The 15,364-nt window shown below is 55.1% G+C and overlaps 1 long non-coding RNA gene across 2 annotated transcripts; it reads left to right on the plus strand.

Annotated features, from left to right (window-relative positions):
• Window positions 1–9,806: 9,806 nt before the first annotated feature.
• On the plus strand, window positions 9,807–15,080 carry LOC111154875. 2 transcript variants are annotated; one of them, XR_002641108.1, is made up of 4 exons: window positions 9,807–9,875; window positions 12,774–12,920; window positions 14,503–14,542; window positions 14,674–15,080. It is a non-coding gene; the product is annotated as an uncharacterized LOC111154875 (long non-coding RNA). The 2 variants fall into 2 exon arrangements; XR_002641107.1 differs by having other exon boundaries at window positions 14,503–15,080.
• Window positions 15,081–15,364: the final 284 nt, after the last annotated feature.

Below are 15,364 nucleotides of genomic sequence, written 5' to 3' on the forward strand. Positions count from 1 at the left end.
CCACAAGCCGGGGTTATCTCAGGGCAGCCAGAGCCAAGCTCAGAAGCCCAGTGCAGGGGGCCTAGCATGAGGAGCCCACTTCCTCAGCCCCTCCCCGAAGGACTCTGGGCACCTGCCTGTGTTCCCCGTCCCGGCAGGAAGCCCACTTTGCCAGGGGTCCTTTCCTCCCAAGCAAACGTTATCCAGCTTAAACCCTTGTGCTTTTGCCTTGGCCCAAAATCGTGGTGAAGCTTCTGGATTAAGAGAAGCTTCCCAGGAGCCAGACTCCTCAGCACCGCCCATGGCAGAGCTTTGTGACCTCTAGCGAGTCACTTCATTTTTCTGAGCTTCCACTTCTCATCTGAGAAAACAGGGATGCTTGTGATGGCTTTCAGCATTTAGAATTGTTCTTAGAAGGGCTCCTGGGTGGCTCAGTTGGGTTAAGTGGCTGCCTTTGGCTCAGGTCATGATCTTGGAGTCCTGGGACCTGGACGAGCCCAGACCGGGTCGGGCTCCCTGGTGAGCGGGGAGTTTGCGTCTCCCTCTCCCTCTCCCCGTTTTCTGTCTCTCTCATTCTCAAATAAATAAAATATTTTAAAAATTGTCCTTAGAATTTCCTAAGGTGATACATGGACACCGTGTCTAACGGTACCGACAGAGCGAACCCCCAGAAAAGGTTAGTTCTTTTTTTTTTTTAAGATTTTATTTATTTATTTGACAGAGATCACAAGTAGGCAGAGATGCAGGCAGAGAGAGAGAGAGAGGGAAGCAGACTCCCCGCTGAGCAGAGAGCCTGATGTGGGACTTGATCCCAGGACCCTGAGATCATGACCTGAGCCGAAGGCAGAGGCTTAACCCACTGAGCCACCCAGGTGCCGGAAAAGGTTAGTTCTTGAGCTAGCCTAGAACAGGGGCTCTCTGCTCCGCGGGACTGGACGTTTCTGCTCCAAACAGCATTTCCCCCAGCGGCAACAGCTCGGGGGGGGGGGGGGGCATCTGAACACATTTGTGGACTGGAAACCCGTTCAGTGTGTCAAGTTTATGAGAGTGGAATAGAATAGAAATGGTCAGATTGTATTACACTTCGGGAGGGGGAATACCACTTTCTGTGGCTTTTGCCCCATTTATAAGTACACATGAGTGTGCATTAAGTCAAGACGTAAAATGCATTTCTTACTGCAGCTCCCGGTCTGCGCGACGAGACACTTGCCTCCTGGGGCAACGTCATGGTGGTGGTGGGTGAGGGCGTACATACCATGCAAGAACCAGGCCAAGGTCAGAACTGATACCTGGAAACTCTGACTCCTGAGGACACAGGCTCAGAGGAGCCCAGAGAGCTGCCCACATACAGGTGCCTGAGGAAGAGAAGACAGAGGTCCTCGCAGCCCCGGTCCTCAGGCTGTGCCCTCCAGAGAAAGATTCAGAGGTGGACAGATCATGCCCCTGTGCTCCATCTCTGGTCACGACTGGACTGAACGGTCCGGAAAGACCCAGAGAGCTCAGAGGTGGCCTAGGTGAACCTGGGTTCACCTTATGGGTGAACCTTATGGGGCCAGGGTTGAATTGCTGGAGATGGAATTTCTGGGTCCAAGTAAATGGGGGGTTCCAAACAGAAGTTGAATTGCCTGTTGTGTAAAAACACAAGCACTCCAAACCCAGAACACCTGGGTTCCAATCCCAGCCCAAACCCGTACCCGCTGTGCAGCCCTGGGGGGATCCCTCCAGCCCTCCTCACCCGGGGCTGGAGGAGGACCTTGCCCCTGGCACCAAGTCAGCTTTCCAGAAACAGCAGTTGGCTTTTAAACATACCTTCTAATGCTCTTCCTAGTGCAGGGGTGTGGGGGAATGGGGGGAAGGGAGGTGGTGGGAGCAGCAGGATCTGGGGTCACGAGGCTGGATCCAAACTCGTGCCTCCATACACTGGGGGTGACCCAGGCTTTGCAACACTCACTCCTTCAGTCCTCGTGCCCGATGCAGTCGGGGCCCTGGGATACAGCACAGTCCCAGCCAAAGACCGGCCCTCCCGGGGCTTATACTCCTCGAAGAGAAACTATGAAGAATAAAAATAAGATACAATGTCATCAAGTAGTAAGTGCTGCAAAGACACAGGAGGTGGGGAGGAGGGGAGAGATGGACGAGGGGCGGTGGGGGTCTACAAAAACACCTGACCAGTCCTCAAATCGGTCAAGGTCATCAGAGACAAGAAAAATTAGAGCAACCATCACAGCCAAGAGGAGCCCAGGGAGAACGTTACAAGTGAATGCTACGCAGTGCCCTGGCTGGGCTCCCGGAACAGGGAGAGGACAGTAGGTGAAAACTAAGGTAGTCCAGATTCAGTTAGTAATAACGTATCGATGCTGGTTCGTCACTTGTGACAAAAGTGCTGTTAGCAGTTAAGATGTTAGCAATGGCAGGGGCGCCGGGTGGCTCAGTGGTTAAGCCGCTGCCTTCGGCTCAGGTCATGATCCCAGGTCCTGGGTTCGAGCCCCGCATCGGGCTCTCTGCTCAGCGGGGAGCCTGCTTCCTCCTCTCTCTCTGCCTGCCTCTCTGCCTACTTGTGATTTCTCTCTGTCAAATAAATAAATAAAATCTTAAAAAAAAAAAGATGTTAGCAATAGTAGAGTGTGGGGTGTGTGCGAACTCTCTATCCTCTTTGCAACTTCCCTATAAATCTGAAACTGTTCTAAAATTAAACCTTTATTTAAAGAAAAAATAATAGGGCACCTGGGTGGCTCAGTCAGTGAAGCATCTGCTTTCGAGCTCAGGTCATGATCCAGGGTCCTGGGATTGGTGTCAGGGCTCCCTGCTCAGCGGGCAGTCTGCTTCTCCCTCTGCTCTGTCCCTCCCCCACTTCCCCAACCCCGTCCCCTTTATCCCCCCCCCATTCAAGCACGCACTCTCTCTCTCTCAAATAAATAAATAAATACTCTTTTAAAAAATAAAGAAAATAACAATAGAGTGGGGAGGTGTGGGAGGAGGAGAGGGCCAAGTAATTCTTGGGCTAGAAGCAGGGTCTTCCCTTACAAGCCTGGAATACTATGGTTTGGAGTGAAGGGGAGATGGGGGCCCGGGGGGGGGGGGAAGAAACACAGAAGGGGGGCCGCAGAAAGTAAGAAGGCGTGGTCTTATTCCCAGCCCTTGGAGTCTGACGGAGGGGGGAGTGTCCTTTTGAGCCTTTTCTGGGGGCTCTGAGACCTAGCCCTGCCCCCACATCCTCCTGCCTGTCCCCTCCTCTGTAAGATGGAGCTTATTACTCCAGCTTCAGAGAAACTGTAAGACTAACAGATCTTTCAGTGAAAGTGGTTTGGGGACAGTCACCGCCTTGCAAACAGAGAGCAGAAGAGGGAGTGCTGGCAGGAGCTGGGGTTCGCTCCAGTCCTGTGTCCCACCACACTACCACCTGCTCCAAAAACCTCCTTCTATCTAGATAAGTACCTCTCTAGATGGATATCTATCTTTAAAGGCATCGGTTCTGAGGAGCACCCCCATGCAAAACCCCAAAAATCTCAATGAGAAGGCATATGTCTGGTGACTTTTTCCCCCAGACAGGAAAAAGAGAACAAAAGAGCATGAAAGCTGAAGAGACAGAAGAGTTAGAAGGAGAAGGAAAAGCCATTTTCTACCTGGATGGGGCTGGCTGGTGACCTCCAAAAAGGTATGTCCCAGTCCTAAGCCCTGGAACCTTTGGAAATAGGGTCTCTGTAGATATAAGTAAGTTAAGGATTTTGAGAGGAGGTCATCCTAGATTATCTGGGCAGGACCTACAGCCAAGGGCAAGCGTCCCTATGAGAGAAAGACAAAGGGGAAAGTCGAGGCAGACAGAGGTGAAGGCCATGTGCAGTTGGAGGAAGAGTTTGGAGAGATGTAGCCACGAACCGGGGAACTTCAGGAGCCCCCAGAAGCTGGAAGAGGCAAGGAAGGGTTCTCCCTAGAGCCTCTGGAGGGAGTGGCCCTGCTGACACCTTGATTCTGTACCTCTGGCCTCCTGAACTGTGAGAGAAGACATTTCTGGTGTTTGGAGTTTCTTTTTTTAAGTCTATTTTTATTTGTTTATTTTTAGTGATCTTTCTACCTGACGCAGGGCTTGAACTCACGACCCTGGGAACAAGGGCACGCACTCTTCCAGATGAGCCAGCCAGGTGCCCCAAATTTCTGTTTTTATTCTAAACCAAGGGTTTGTGGTGCTTCGTTATAGCATAAAAGCAACCAGTAAATGGGGGTTCGTGGAAAGCATCCAGGCTACACAGTGAGTGAAAAAAGTATAACTATAGTGAGCTGTCCGTGCGGGCTGTTTTCATGCATTACTCTGTTTCCTCCCCTTGGAACCCTGTATGGCACCTGCTGTTCTTACCCTCATCTTGCAAACAAAGAAACTAAGGCAATGCTGCAGGTAACTTGCCAAGGTCACCCAGATGGCAGGTGGGAGTTCCTTAGGTGGCAGGCTTCCTAGGACTCTGAAGTCAGGTGACGGGAAGGGTGGGGGTCCATTGAACCAGCAATTGCAGGAAGCTGGGCCGTGAACCCAAAATGGGAAGAAAATGTGTCATCTAAACACTGTAGCGGGGTTGCCTTCTCCCTGTGTCCAGAACTCTCCAGAGGAAAGCATGGGGCATCCACTTAACGGAATAGCATGCAGCCGTTGAAAGTGGCGATCCTGGAGCACCTGGGAGGTTCAGTCGATTATGCATCCAACTCTTGGTTTTGGCTCCTGTCATGATTTCATGGGTTGTGGGATCGAGCCCCACATCAGGCTCCACGCTCAGCAGGGAGTCTGCTTGAAGATTCTCTCCCCCTGCCCCTCGCCGGATTCAAACGCACGCTCTCGCTCTCAAATAAACAAATTAATTTAAAATAGAAAAAAGAAAAGAAAAGAAAGTGGCTATCTTGAAGACCCGCAGCATCATGGGAAATGATGACATCATCCAGGGGATCACGTTCAATGCAGAATTGCCTCCTCCCGGATCATCACCTTGTAAGCGTTACATACGCACACATAGGTCGTTGGAGGTGACTGAACAGTGAAAGCCTCTGGAGAGGAGGGTGACACATGTTTTCCTTGCCATTTTTCCTTTCTGTTCACATTTTGCCAATGTAATAAAACTGCCGAAAAATGTAAAATTCATTTCCCTTCCGCAAGTCGGAGCTAATAATCCCTCCTACTGCCTGTTGACACCAGTAGCGGGGATGAGCCGTTGTTCCATTCCACCCGGGCTCCAGTCAGACTGTGTGACCACACATCTGCCTTGTCTCTCAGGAGCAGTATGACAAGCCTGGAGAAGGACTCCTTTGAGAACACAGGTGGCATCCAGGAAGTCCAACAGTGGATAGCAGGACCTCAGCCAATGGACATTCCAACATCAGGAGGGGTTAGATGGTGAGAGCACGGTGCTCCTGGGGGAGGTACACAGCTCCTTTCTCTGGAACACTTCCCCATGCATCCACATGGGGATACCTGTGGACTCCAGTCAGATATGCTTGGCCTGAAGCATGCCCAGGTTGACTGCCCCAGCAGTGGCCCCCCCAGGTTGGGCCCCCAGTGGCTTTCTCAGGAAGGCAGAATTAGAACCAAGAGCGTCGTGATTCTTGAGGTCCCTGGAGCTTGGGTGCCAGACACATAAGCTGGGGAGCTGCTGGCCACGTGCACCTCTCGCAGGAGTCAGGAAATCAGAGAAGCTGTTGTGCAGAGACCGAGATTGAGAGAAAACCAGCAAGCAGGTGCACAGAGAGGAAGACAGGATCACAGGTGAGAGTGACGATTTGGGGTAACTTTTCAGTTCCTTGGCCTTGCCTCTTTTTGAGGGTCCCAGCATTCTTGCCCTTGGGTTCCTCTAAGTCCTCGACACCCTTATGCCTTACACCTGTATTCTGCTTAAGATCCGTATCAGTTTCCTAGGACTGCAGTAACAAATGAGCCCAATCCTGATGGCTTAAAACAATGGAAATTTATTCTCTCGCCATTCTAGAGGCCAGAAGTCTGAAATGGAGCTGTTGGCCAGGTTGGTTCCTTCTGGAGGCTCTTGGGAGAATCTGTTCCAGGTCTCTCTCTTACCTTCCCGATCTGCCTGCGATTCTTGGCATTCAATGGCTCACAGAAGCACCCTTCTGATCTCTGCCTCCAACTTTACTGGCGTTCTCCCTGTGTGCCTGTGTCTGTCCAAATGTCCCTCTTCTTATAAAGATATCCTAATTCAGGAGTTAAGACGACCTCATCTTAACTAAGATAGATTTGCAAAGACCCTATTTCCAATGAAGATCTCATTCTGAAGTTCCACGTGAGAATGAATTTTGGGGGTGTAATATTCAGCCCAGTACAAACTCTCTCAGGTTGGTCTCTGTTTTTTGAAACAACGAAAACAACACTCAGAATTAATACAGCGATCAGTATCAGACGTGAGGCATTGAAAGAAACAGCTTTTCAAGGAAAGTATTGAAACTGGGTGACCTGGGGCAGTGAAGGGTGATGAGGGTTCCCTGTCCATGGATGGACACCAGCAGCTCTTGAATGACTTTCAGGGGTCTCATGGGACTCAGAACACGGTAACAAAGGGCCCAGCATATTAGTACATGATTTACTTCTAGCAGCCTTCAGAAGGTGCTAGAAGAGGAGCTTTTGTTCAGTTCTGCACAAGACTACGGGCACGTATTTAGCGATGTGAAAGGAAATCTCTTCTCTCCTAGAGCCAGTGACAAACAAGCATCAGATAATCGTGCCGTTCCTACATGTCCTCAGCCCCATTCTCCGCCACACCCCATGTCTAACACTAAGGTTAGCGCACAAAACCGAAAACTCCGGGAGCTCAGCATTGGACTAGGGATATCTGGGAAGAGCCACAGGAGTGAGTAACCCCTAACCTCTGGTCCTTTAGTCTCTCATTGTCACGAGGCGTGAAGGCAAGCAGGGGTGGTATTCCAAGAGAAACTAGAGAAAAAGCCTTCTTTCCACCTGAGCTAGATGATGATTACCTCTTCCCCTTTAGGCTAAAAGAAGAAACCAGCCGCCATGCTTTGCGGCTGAGACCCCCTAGCCCTGAGGGATGGCCCTGCCTCAGGCCAAATGCTCAACCAGACAGGGTTTCGTGGCCATGGTTATTAGTAAATGATCGGACCCAATATGAAACTGGCAACCAGTTAAGTCCGTTTCTATGGGGACTGGATCTCCAGGAAACCCTAAAACCTGGCACGTCGGGACTTGCAATGTCTTACCCTCGGGGTGATTCCTAAGCCCAAGTCTCAGCACCCATATGAAAAAGGCTACCAGGGCAGCTGTGTCCCCTCCTAGAGAAAGGTCCTCCAAGAACCTCACAAGGGCAGGCCTGAAACACCCCTAGAGAAAGGATGTCTTCCCAGGGGTCAGAACCCGGGACGGCCCTGTTTGCCACAGAGAAGGAACCAGCAGAGGAAACCCCATGTGGGATCTTGTTCCTTGATGTTTTCTTTTCGTTTTTTGGTTTGTTTGTTTTAAGATTTATTTGACAGACAGAGATCACAAGTGGGCAGAGAGGCAGGCAGAGAGAGAGGAGGAAGCAGGCTCCCTGCTGAACAGAGAGCCTGATGCGGGGCTCAATCCCAGGACCCTGGGATCATGACCTGAGCCAAGGGCAGAGGCTTTAACCCACCGAGCCACCCAGGCGCCCCTCCTTGATGTTTAATTCACCTTGCCTGGTGAGAAGACCACGTGCTCCGAACAGTGCTTCCTGCTCGATAGACCAAGCTTGGAAGGCGCAGGGAAACTGATGGCGCGGTCTGTAGATGGAGGGGACCTGGGGAGCCCGCTTAGAGAAGATTCCAGAGGAACAGACGGGAGTGGGTGTGCGCTGGAGATGGCGGCTCTGAGAATGGAGTCCTAGAGGCCACAGTGGAGGAAACGTGGATACGTGGATTGCCTCACATTCAGCAGGAGGAGAGATGCTTGCGTGGACTTCGTGGTATGAAGATTAAGCAACAGCAGCTGGGATAGAGCTATCTGGGAAAGCCAAAGGAATTAGGCACGTGTGTTGGGGGGTGGGGGAGGGGTAAGATAAAACAGAATGGCCCAGAGTGGACGCTGCTGGCTTTTAGGCTGCTAGGCTGTCCCTCTGGCCCCCTTCCTCACACAGAAACAACAGAAATGCCGCACATCCGCTTGACCCCTGGCCATAACGGATTCCAGCTTCCCAGGGCTTGGGACCTGGACCTAGTTCCCACTGGGTGAAGGGCTCCAGGCCACAACACCTTGGCAGGTATGATACTGGTGGGCAAAGGGGGCACGGGCAAGCAGTGCTGAGAAATCGTCCGAGAGCTCTGGGTCCGGGGCTCCAAAGCCTGGCTGCATCCCTGGGTTCCGTGAGAACACCCCATACCTTTGCTAAGAGTCCCCTTTCCTGCTTCAGCTACCAGCGCCTGATTGATTGATTTCTCCCCTTCCTTCCTTCTTCTTTTTTTTTTTTTTTTTAAGATTTTTAACTTTTAAGGAATCTCTACACCCAATGTGGCGCTCGAACTCACAGCCCGAGATTTAAGAGTTGCCCGCTCTGCTCACTGATCTGGCCAGGCACCGTTACCAGGGACTGATTTCTGACCCTTGGAGCTACTTAAGTGGGCAGGACAACGACCCGTGCTGGGGTCTGGGGTCAGCTGTGGCTGGAGAATGTGCTCAAGACATCTAATAATCAAGGGAGCCAACCGGGCCAGCCCCCCTGGGGTTCCTCCCACCCCTTCCCCCACCTCACCCTTGTGCTACACCGTGGGCCGTGCCTGGCAGCTCCAGACCACCGCAGGCTCTCTGACTCTGGGCCTTTGCTCATGCTGTTCCTTTGGCCTGGAGCGCCCTTCCCAAACTCTTCCTTTTATCCTCCGCCTCCTTATTTGCCTGGCCAGCCTGCACAGATAGCGCCCCCCGGGCCCCCCCCCCCCCCCCCCGTTGTCTAGCAGGGTCTTTCTTCCAGGCTGGATCTGCTCAAGTGTGACAGCCTGAGTACTCAGAGCTCCTGGGAGCAGGACCCCCGTGTGGACCCAGGCTGGCGTCCGGGCCCTGAGCTGGGTCCGTGTCGGGCACGTGGAGTACTACAAGTGAGTGTGTAGGAATGTGGGACCAATGAATGAATGAGAGATCCTAGTCGTGGCTGGGCACGCTTTGTCCAGTGGAAGGGGCCGGGGTCTGTAGTCAGGGGAGAGCAAGGACAAAGGTCCTGGTCCTGCCAGTGTGGGAGCCGCACCTTCATTTCATCCCAGCAGGAGCCCAGAACCCAGTGACCTGGGAGCTTCGGGGAGCCCAGCCTCCCCTCTCCGAGTCGCCCCCCCCACCCCCCATTTCACCGGAGATGTGGCCTCAGCCTGGATCTGTCCATCCCTAGGTCCTGCCCCCATGTCTAGGAAAAACCACCGCTTCAGATGGAGGATGGGAACGAGGCCCCCTCTGCTCCTCCCACCAGGCAGCCCCCCTGGCTTGCCTCCGAGCCTCCCAACCTCCTCAGTTACATGTGTTCTGAGCTGGAGACCACAGGGGCCAGAGCTTGGCAGATGCCCTCCTGGGATCCTCTGACCCCCAGGGTTCCTTCCCAGGCAGGCCTCCGCCTTCACCTCACCATCCCCCCCAGCCTGCTCTGAGGAAAGAGCAGTGGTGCAAAATTCAGTTGGGGAGAAAAACAGGAAGTGGAGCCCGAGAGCAAAGCCTGCAGTGGCTCTCCCCAGCCTCTCCCCAGCGAATGCGGCAGCCCCCTTCCACCCGCAGCCTTACAGGAAAGTGGTGAGGGGACAGCCCCAGCCCGAGTTGTCGGGGCAAGGTCAGGGGGTGGTGCAGGTGGAGAGTCCAGTCGAGACTCTTGGGCTGTACTTGCAGGGGCTGTTTTCAGGCCCAGCATTGCATCTGTGATCTGCATTTTACATCTTCTCTCACCTGCTCACAGCAGCTCCTCAAGGTGAGTCCATCCCCCCTAGTTTACAGACGAGCAAATAGACTCAGAGAAGTTAAGTGACTCGGCCAAGGCCACACAGCCTTTCCCACGGCCGGGTCATGGCTCCTTGATTCTTTCTCAGACTTTGATTTCTATTTGTGGTGTGTTTTTGTTCTGGGCCTGTGAGTGGGCAGGGGGTGGGGGGAGGACGGCAGGGGGGAGCACTGTTTCTGGCTCCTTCATCTCAGCACATCTAAGCTGGTGGTAAGAAAAGGCTTCTGAGAGCTCATCCCCTGAGACTCGGTTTCCTGCGACGTGTGAGCGGGAAGGCCCAAGCGCCCTGGTCCCTTTGCCAGGGAGGGGGTGGGCGTGCCCTGGAGGGGAAGTCAGTCAGCCAACTGACCGGCATGGGGGGTGGGCACGACCCCCGGTTAAATTAGGGACCGGTAACCTCAGCTGGCTGACAGCCCAAAGGACTCAGATCTTCAGGTGAGTCCCTCTTTCCCTTTTGGGCCTGGGACTCCGGGTAGCCCCAATTCTGTTGTTTCGGGCCTGAGCAGCGGCATGAGAACGAGAATCCAAGAGGAGGGGAGGCCGGCTCCAGGTCTGCAGACAGGGGTGGGGTGATGAGGTGGGGCGAGAACCCTCCGAAGGTCACCCCACCCAGTCCTGCACGTGGACCCTCACTCTCCCAGCCCCGGGACGCGACGCCCAGTTCACCCAGCTCACCCGTGCCAGGACAAACCACCGGGACGTCTGGGGACCCCCCCACCCAGAGTTCCACCCCAAGCCTTTCCTGGCCCTCGCTTCCACAGCTCTGAGTCCTCAAGGTGGGAGATGGCCCTTCCAGCCCTCGTTTCTCCCAGGCCTTGACGGGAGGCCTCGCCCCGAGCTTCACCCACCTCCTTCCTGACCATTGCCTCTTTACCTCCAGCTGCCTCTGGACATCCTCCCACATTCCACAGAACGCTCGAGTGGACTTTCCCAGTCCCACCAAGCCTGGTCACCCCCCAGAGAAGGCACTGCTCCCCCCCCCCGCTCCCCCCCCCAGTCTCTGAGGCTGAAACCACAGTGTGTCATGCTGTGGCCTTCACTCACCGGCCACGACGGAGGTGCCTTTCCCAGAAGCCTGGGGCTGTCAGACCACAGCAGAAGTCAGGTGTGGACAGGCCAGGAGGCATGGTCTGCCTCACGGGTCCCTCTGCTTCTCTCTGAGTGGGGGGCGGGCTCTGAGGCCCGAAGGCTGGGAAACAAGAGAGGCTCGGGCCTCGGAGGCGTCTCTGCCTCCTTCTGCCGACTTTGGGTAGCGGTTCCCACCCCAGGGTCATTGGGATGCAGCTTTCCTTTGTAGAGAACACCCAGCCTCTGTCCCCAGCCACTCCACATTAAAGGGAGCTATTAAAATGAGGTGTTATGGCACACCTGGCTGGCTCAGTCCGGGGAGTCTGGGACTCCTGATCTCCGTCAGAGTCGTGAGTTCAAGCCCCACACTGGGCGTGGAGCCTACCTAAAATAAATTAGTTCAAATTAAAAAAAAATAAATGATCTGTTATATGTAAATATGTAAATGGTCTGTTATATGGTTAGAACAATGCTGACCCTTAGGGCTCAGTACATGTGTATTATCATCACCATCTAATTTAATCTTTTTTTAAAAAGATTTTATTTATTTATTTGATAGATCACAAGTAGGCAGAGAGGCAGGCAGAGAGAGAGAGGGAAGCAGGCTCCCCACTGAGCAGAGAGCCCGATGTGCGCCTTGATTCTAGGACCCTGAGATCATGCCCTGAGCTGAAGGCAGAGGCTTTAACCCACTGAGCCACCCGGGCGCCCCATCACCATCGAATTTAATCTTTACGACACTCCTGTGAGGTCAGGATAATGCGCCCATTTTGCAGGTGGTGGAAGTGAAGACGTGCTCACGTTCAGGCAGTATTAAGTGGCTGAACAGGGATTTAAAGCGAAGTCTGTAGGAGGCTGGGTCTGGAGGCCGGCTTTGGATGCACACCGACCCCCCCTAACCCGCACCACCCACACACCGGCCCTGGGCTGCCCCCACCCCCGCAGGAGGACAGGCCCGGGTGCAAGGCTGCACCCGTTGGAGAGGCAGAGGTGGAGTCTGGGGCGGGGCCTCCCGGCCGGCCCGCCCCAATTCTCGCCTGGGGCGCCGACCTCGCGGCGTCCTGGTTGGGCTCCAGGGAAGCACGGGCGCCACCTGGCGGCCGTGGGGCGTCAACGCCACCACTGTCCCAGCCGCGCTCAGCCGCGCTCAGCCGCGCTCAGCCGCGCTCAGCCGCGCTCAGCCGCGCTCAGCCCGCGCTCCGGCCGCGCGTTTGGCTAAGCTGTGCCGGGCGGGACTCCGCCAAGCTAACGATCTGTGCCCACGGAGTTCCCTTTCCTTCTTAACCAGCTTGCTCCGGGGCTGGGGGCGAGCGCGGAAACCCTCGCGTGCCTGCGCTTGGGCTGCTGCTGGTTTGCTGGAAGGCGGCGGCAAGCTCATTTTGCTGAAAATGTGTGTTTCTCGATGCTTCCTCTTCCTTCTCCGTTCCTGCACGCAAGAGCCAGATGATTCCAGAGCCGCTTTTCGGCCGGGCTTGGGGCCAGGCAGCGCAGGCCCAGCCCCCACCCCTCTCGCCAGCCCGCCCACTCCTCGCGGTTCCGGGGCTTCCAGCAGCAGAGTCTCCCCTCGCCACAGGGCTTCCCTCCCAGCTCTCCAGCGCCTCCCCTGCAGCCCTGTGCGCTCCCAACCGGGGCGTCTGGCAGTCCCCTCCAACCGAATGGGACCCCAACCCAGCTTCCCTCCCAACCTAGCCAAGTCCTTGACTTCCTTCCTGCCTCAGTGAAAGTGGTGCCTCTTCGCCCCTTGGCCAAAGCAGAAGCCCGCCTCACGGTTCACTGCTCCCTCCTCTGCCACCGCTGCAGGTGTCGCCGAACCTCGTGGTCTGAGCCACCATCAAGAGGCGGGGCGCTGAGTTTCACTCACCCATTCAACACGTGTCAAAGGCCACCAGACACGGTCCTGTGACCCGAGGATACTGTGACAAATGTCCCTGCCTCCAGAACATTCAGGTGGGGGCCGGGGCAGATGGTTCAGAGATAAGAAACAAATACATTTATAATACCTTGCAAGGTGGGTGGTACTACAGAGAGCAAAGCAGGGTAGGGGGTCAGCAGACCAGGTGTCCCCCTCACCCTGCTTGGGCTCCACATCCCACCCACCCCCCATCCCACCCCCCACCCCAGTCAGGCAGCTGCTGTCCTCACCCTACATGTTCCCTTTCTGACTCTATGGGTTACTGACCCCAGGCGAGGATTCCCCCTCTTTTCTCATTCCCTCAGGCTCTGATACCTCCTCACCAGGCCTGGGGTCCGACACCCTCTCCCGGCCACCGAGGGGAGCTGCTGGCTGGTCCCCTTCTCCCCCCGCCACCCTCCGGCCCCCTGCCCTGTGCCCTTTGGACTGAATTGTAAAGGAGGAAAGGGAAGGAAGGGGAGGAGGCAGAGAGGGTAGTGGTCCCTCAAATGGATATTTTGAAATTTTCACACCCTCCTAATAGCAGAAAGAGTAGCTCAGTGAATGCCATACACCCTAAAGAAAGGTGTCTTCCAATAACGGAGGAACAGTCTGGTGGGAACTGGATGGGGTGGGGGTAGGAGGGGGGCGATCGGGTGCCGGTGGAGGGGCCAGCCCTAGAGGACTGTGTGGACAGTCCAGCCACAGGCAGGAGGGCAGGGGCAGGGAAGCTTGTCCACAGGCAGGTGCTATAACCCACGAGTCCATGCACCTCTCGCCCGCATTTTGCGGGTTTTGTTCTGTGCAGTGGGAAGCAAGCGTATTGGCTGACAGAGGAGAGGGGAGGAGATGCTGAGAATGAGGCCGGGAAGCGAGGGTGTTGGAAAGTCTCCCCAGGAGCCCCCCAGCATGCCCCCAGGAGAGGAGTTGTGGGGCTGCAGAAGGCCCCTTGGGGTTTGGTGACCATGCAGCCAGTGGGACCCAAAGTGAGACCCAAACGCGTGCCTGCTTTTCTCCTGATGTTGGGCTTTGGTCCCAGTGGGTCTGCACCTGCCCCTCCATCTTCTCTTCCTGCCCCCTGAGTGGCTGCCCCTGCCTACCTGTCCTCACCCACGGAACAGCTGCTCGGTCCGAACACCTAGCCCAGTTACCTGTCCCCTAGCGACAGGGGCCCACGTCCCAGGCTTCCCATCCTTGGGGTTGGGGCCGAGTGGAGTGAGTTGGGTAAGCTGGAGGCCTCCTCCCTGCACCCCCCTCCCGGAGAGGCACAGGGACAAATGGTCCAGCCAAGTCCCGCCTAGAGGGCTTCCAAGATCCTGGCACAACCGGGCTGGTTCCTTACCTCCCCCTGCCCAGGGCCTCTCTGGCTGATGCTGGTATGAGCTGGATTCTCCCACTTTCTCACCTGGCACATTTCAGCCAAGGCTTCTGACCCCAGGGTCTTCCCTCTCACCTGTCTGTCCTCCAGTGCTCTTCCCCTCCCCTCCCCAGTCAGGCTCCCTAAGTAACAAGCGCTGGTTTGTTGCCCGTGAAACAGACAAGGCTCCTTTACACTGTGGACTCTTCCCAGCTCACAACAGCTTCTAAGAGGCAGGAAGCAATTCCCAAATTTTTGTTTTTGTTTCTGCTTTTTTCCAGAAGGAAACGGCGTCTTGGCAGAGTAATTAATTTTTCCAAGGTGAGTGGACCAGTAGCTCCCTTGTAGAGGTAGAATTCCACCAGCTCCGTCCTTTCCGAGCCCGCCTTCTTCCCACGGAGCGGCTGGATTGTCCCCGAACTCCTCCTCTCACGTTCTGGATGTGCACACAGAAATTACCGAAGCCGGAGTGCTTGTATACACGGAGACTGCCCGGAAGTTGACCGGAGATCCTTGTGGCTTTCATGTGCCGCGGTCCTGATTCCCGAGGATAGCCACCGTAGCAGTCCGGTGGGAGTCCCTTCCTGCCAGCACCGGCTAGGTAATCGTGGGGCCTGGTGCAAAACGAAAAGGTGGGCCCCAGGTTCAAAAATAATGAAGATTTTCAAGATGGCACAGCAGACCAGTAGTGGAGCGTGGGGCCCTTCTGAGTGTGGGGGGCTGTGTTGCGGCACGGGCCTCACGCTGCTAAGGCTAGCTCTGCTCCCCGGTTTGCTTCTTCAGTGCACTCCCCAAATATGTTCAGGTCTTTAACTGAGCACAAAAAGCCAGCCTCGGGGCGCCTGAAGCCTCTGCCTTCAGCTTGGGTCATGGTCTCAGGGTCCTGGGATCGAACCCCGCATGGGGCTTTCTGCTCAGCGGGGAGCCTGCTTCTCCCTCTCTCTCTCTTCCTGCCTCTCTGCCTACTTGTGGTCTCTGTCTGTCAAATAAATAAATAAAATGTTAAAAAAAAAAAAAAACCAGCTTCCTCACATGCCATTCTGCAAGCGGCATCTGCTTTTTTATTTATGAAGAATGACACGCAGTGCTGTGCACCAGGCACTTGGCCTGCCTGTCTCCTTTTCAGTGCGATGAGGTAGGGAT

This window comes from Enhydra lutris, unplaced genomic scaffold (genome assembly GCF_002288905.1).
Source record: "Enhydra lutris kenyoni isolate GAN:26980312 unplaced genomic scaffold, ASM228890v2 scaffoldscaffold38, whole genome shotgun sequence".
Lineage (NCBI taxonomy): Eukaryota > Metazoa > Chordata > Mammalia > Carnivora > Mustelidae > Enhydra > Enhydra lutris.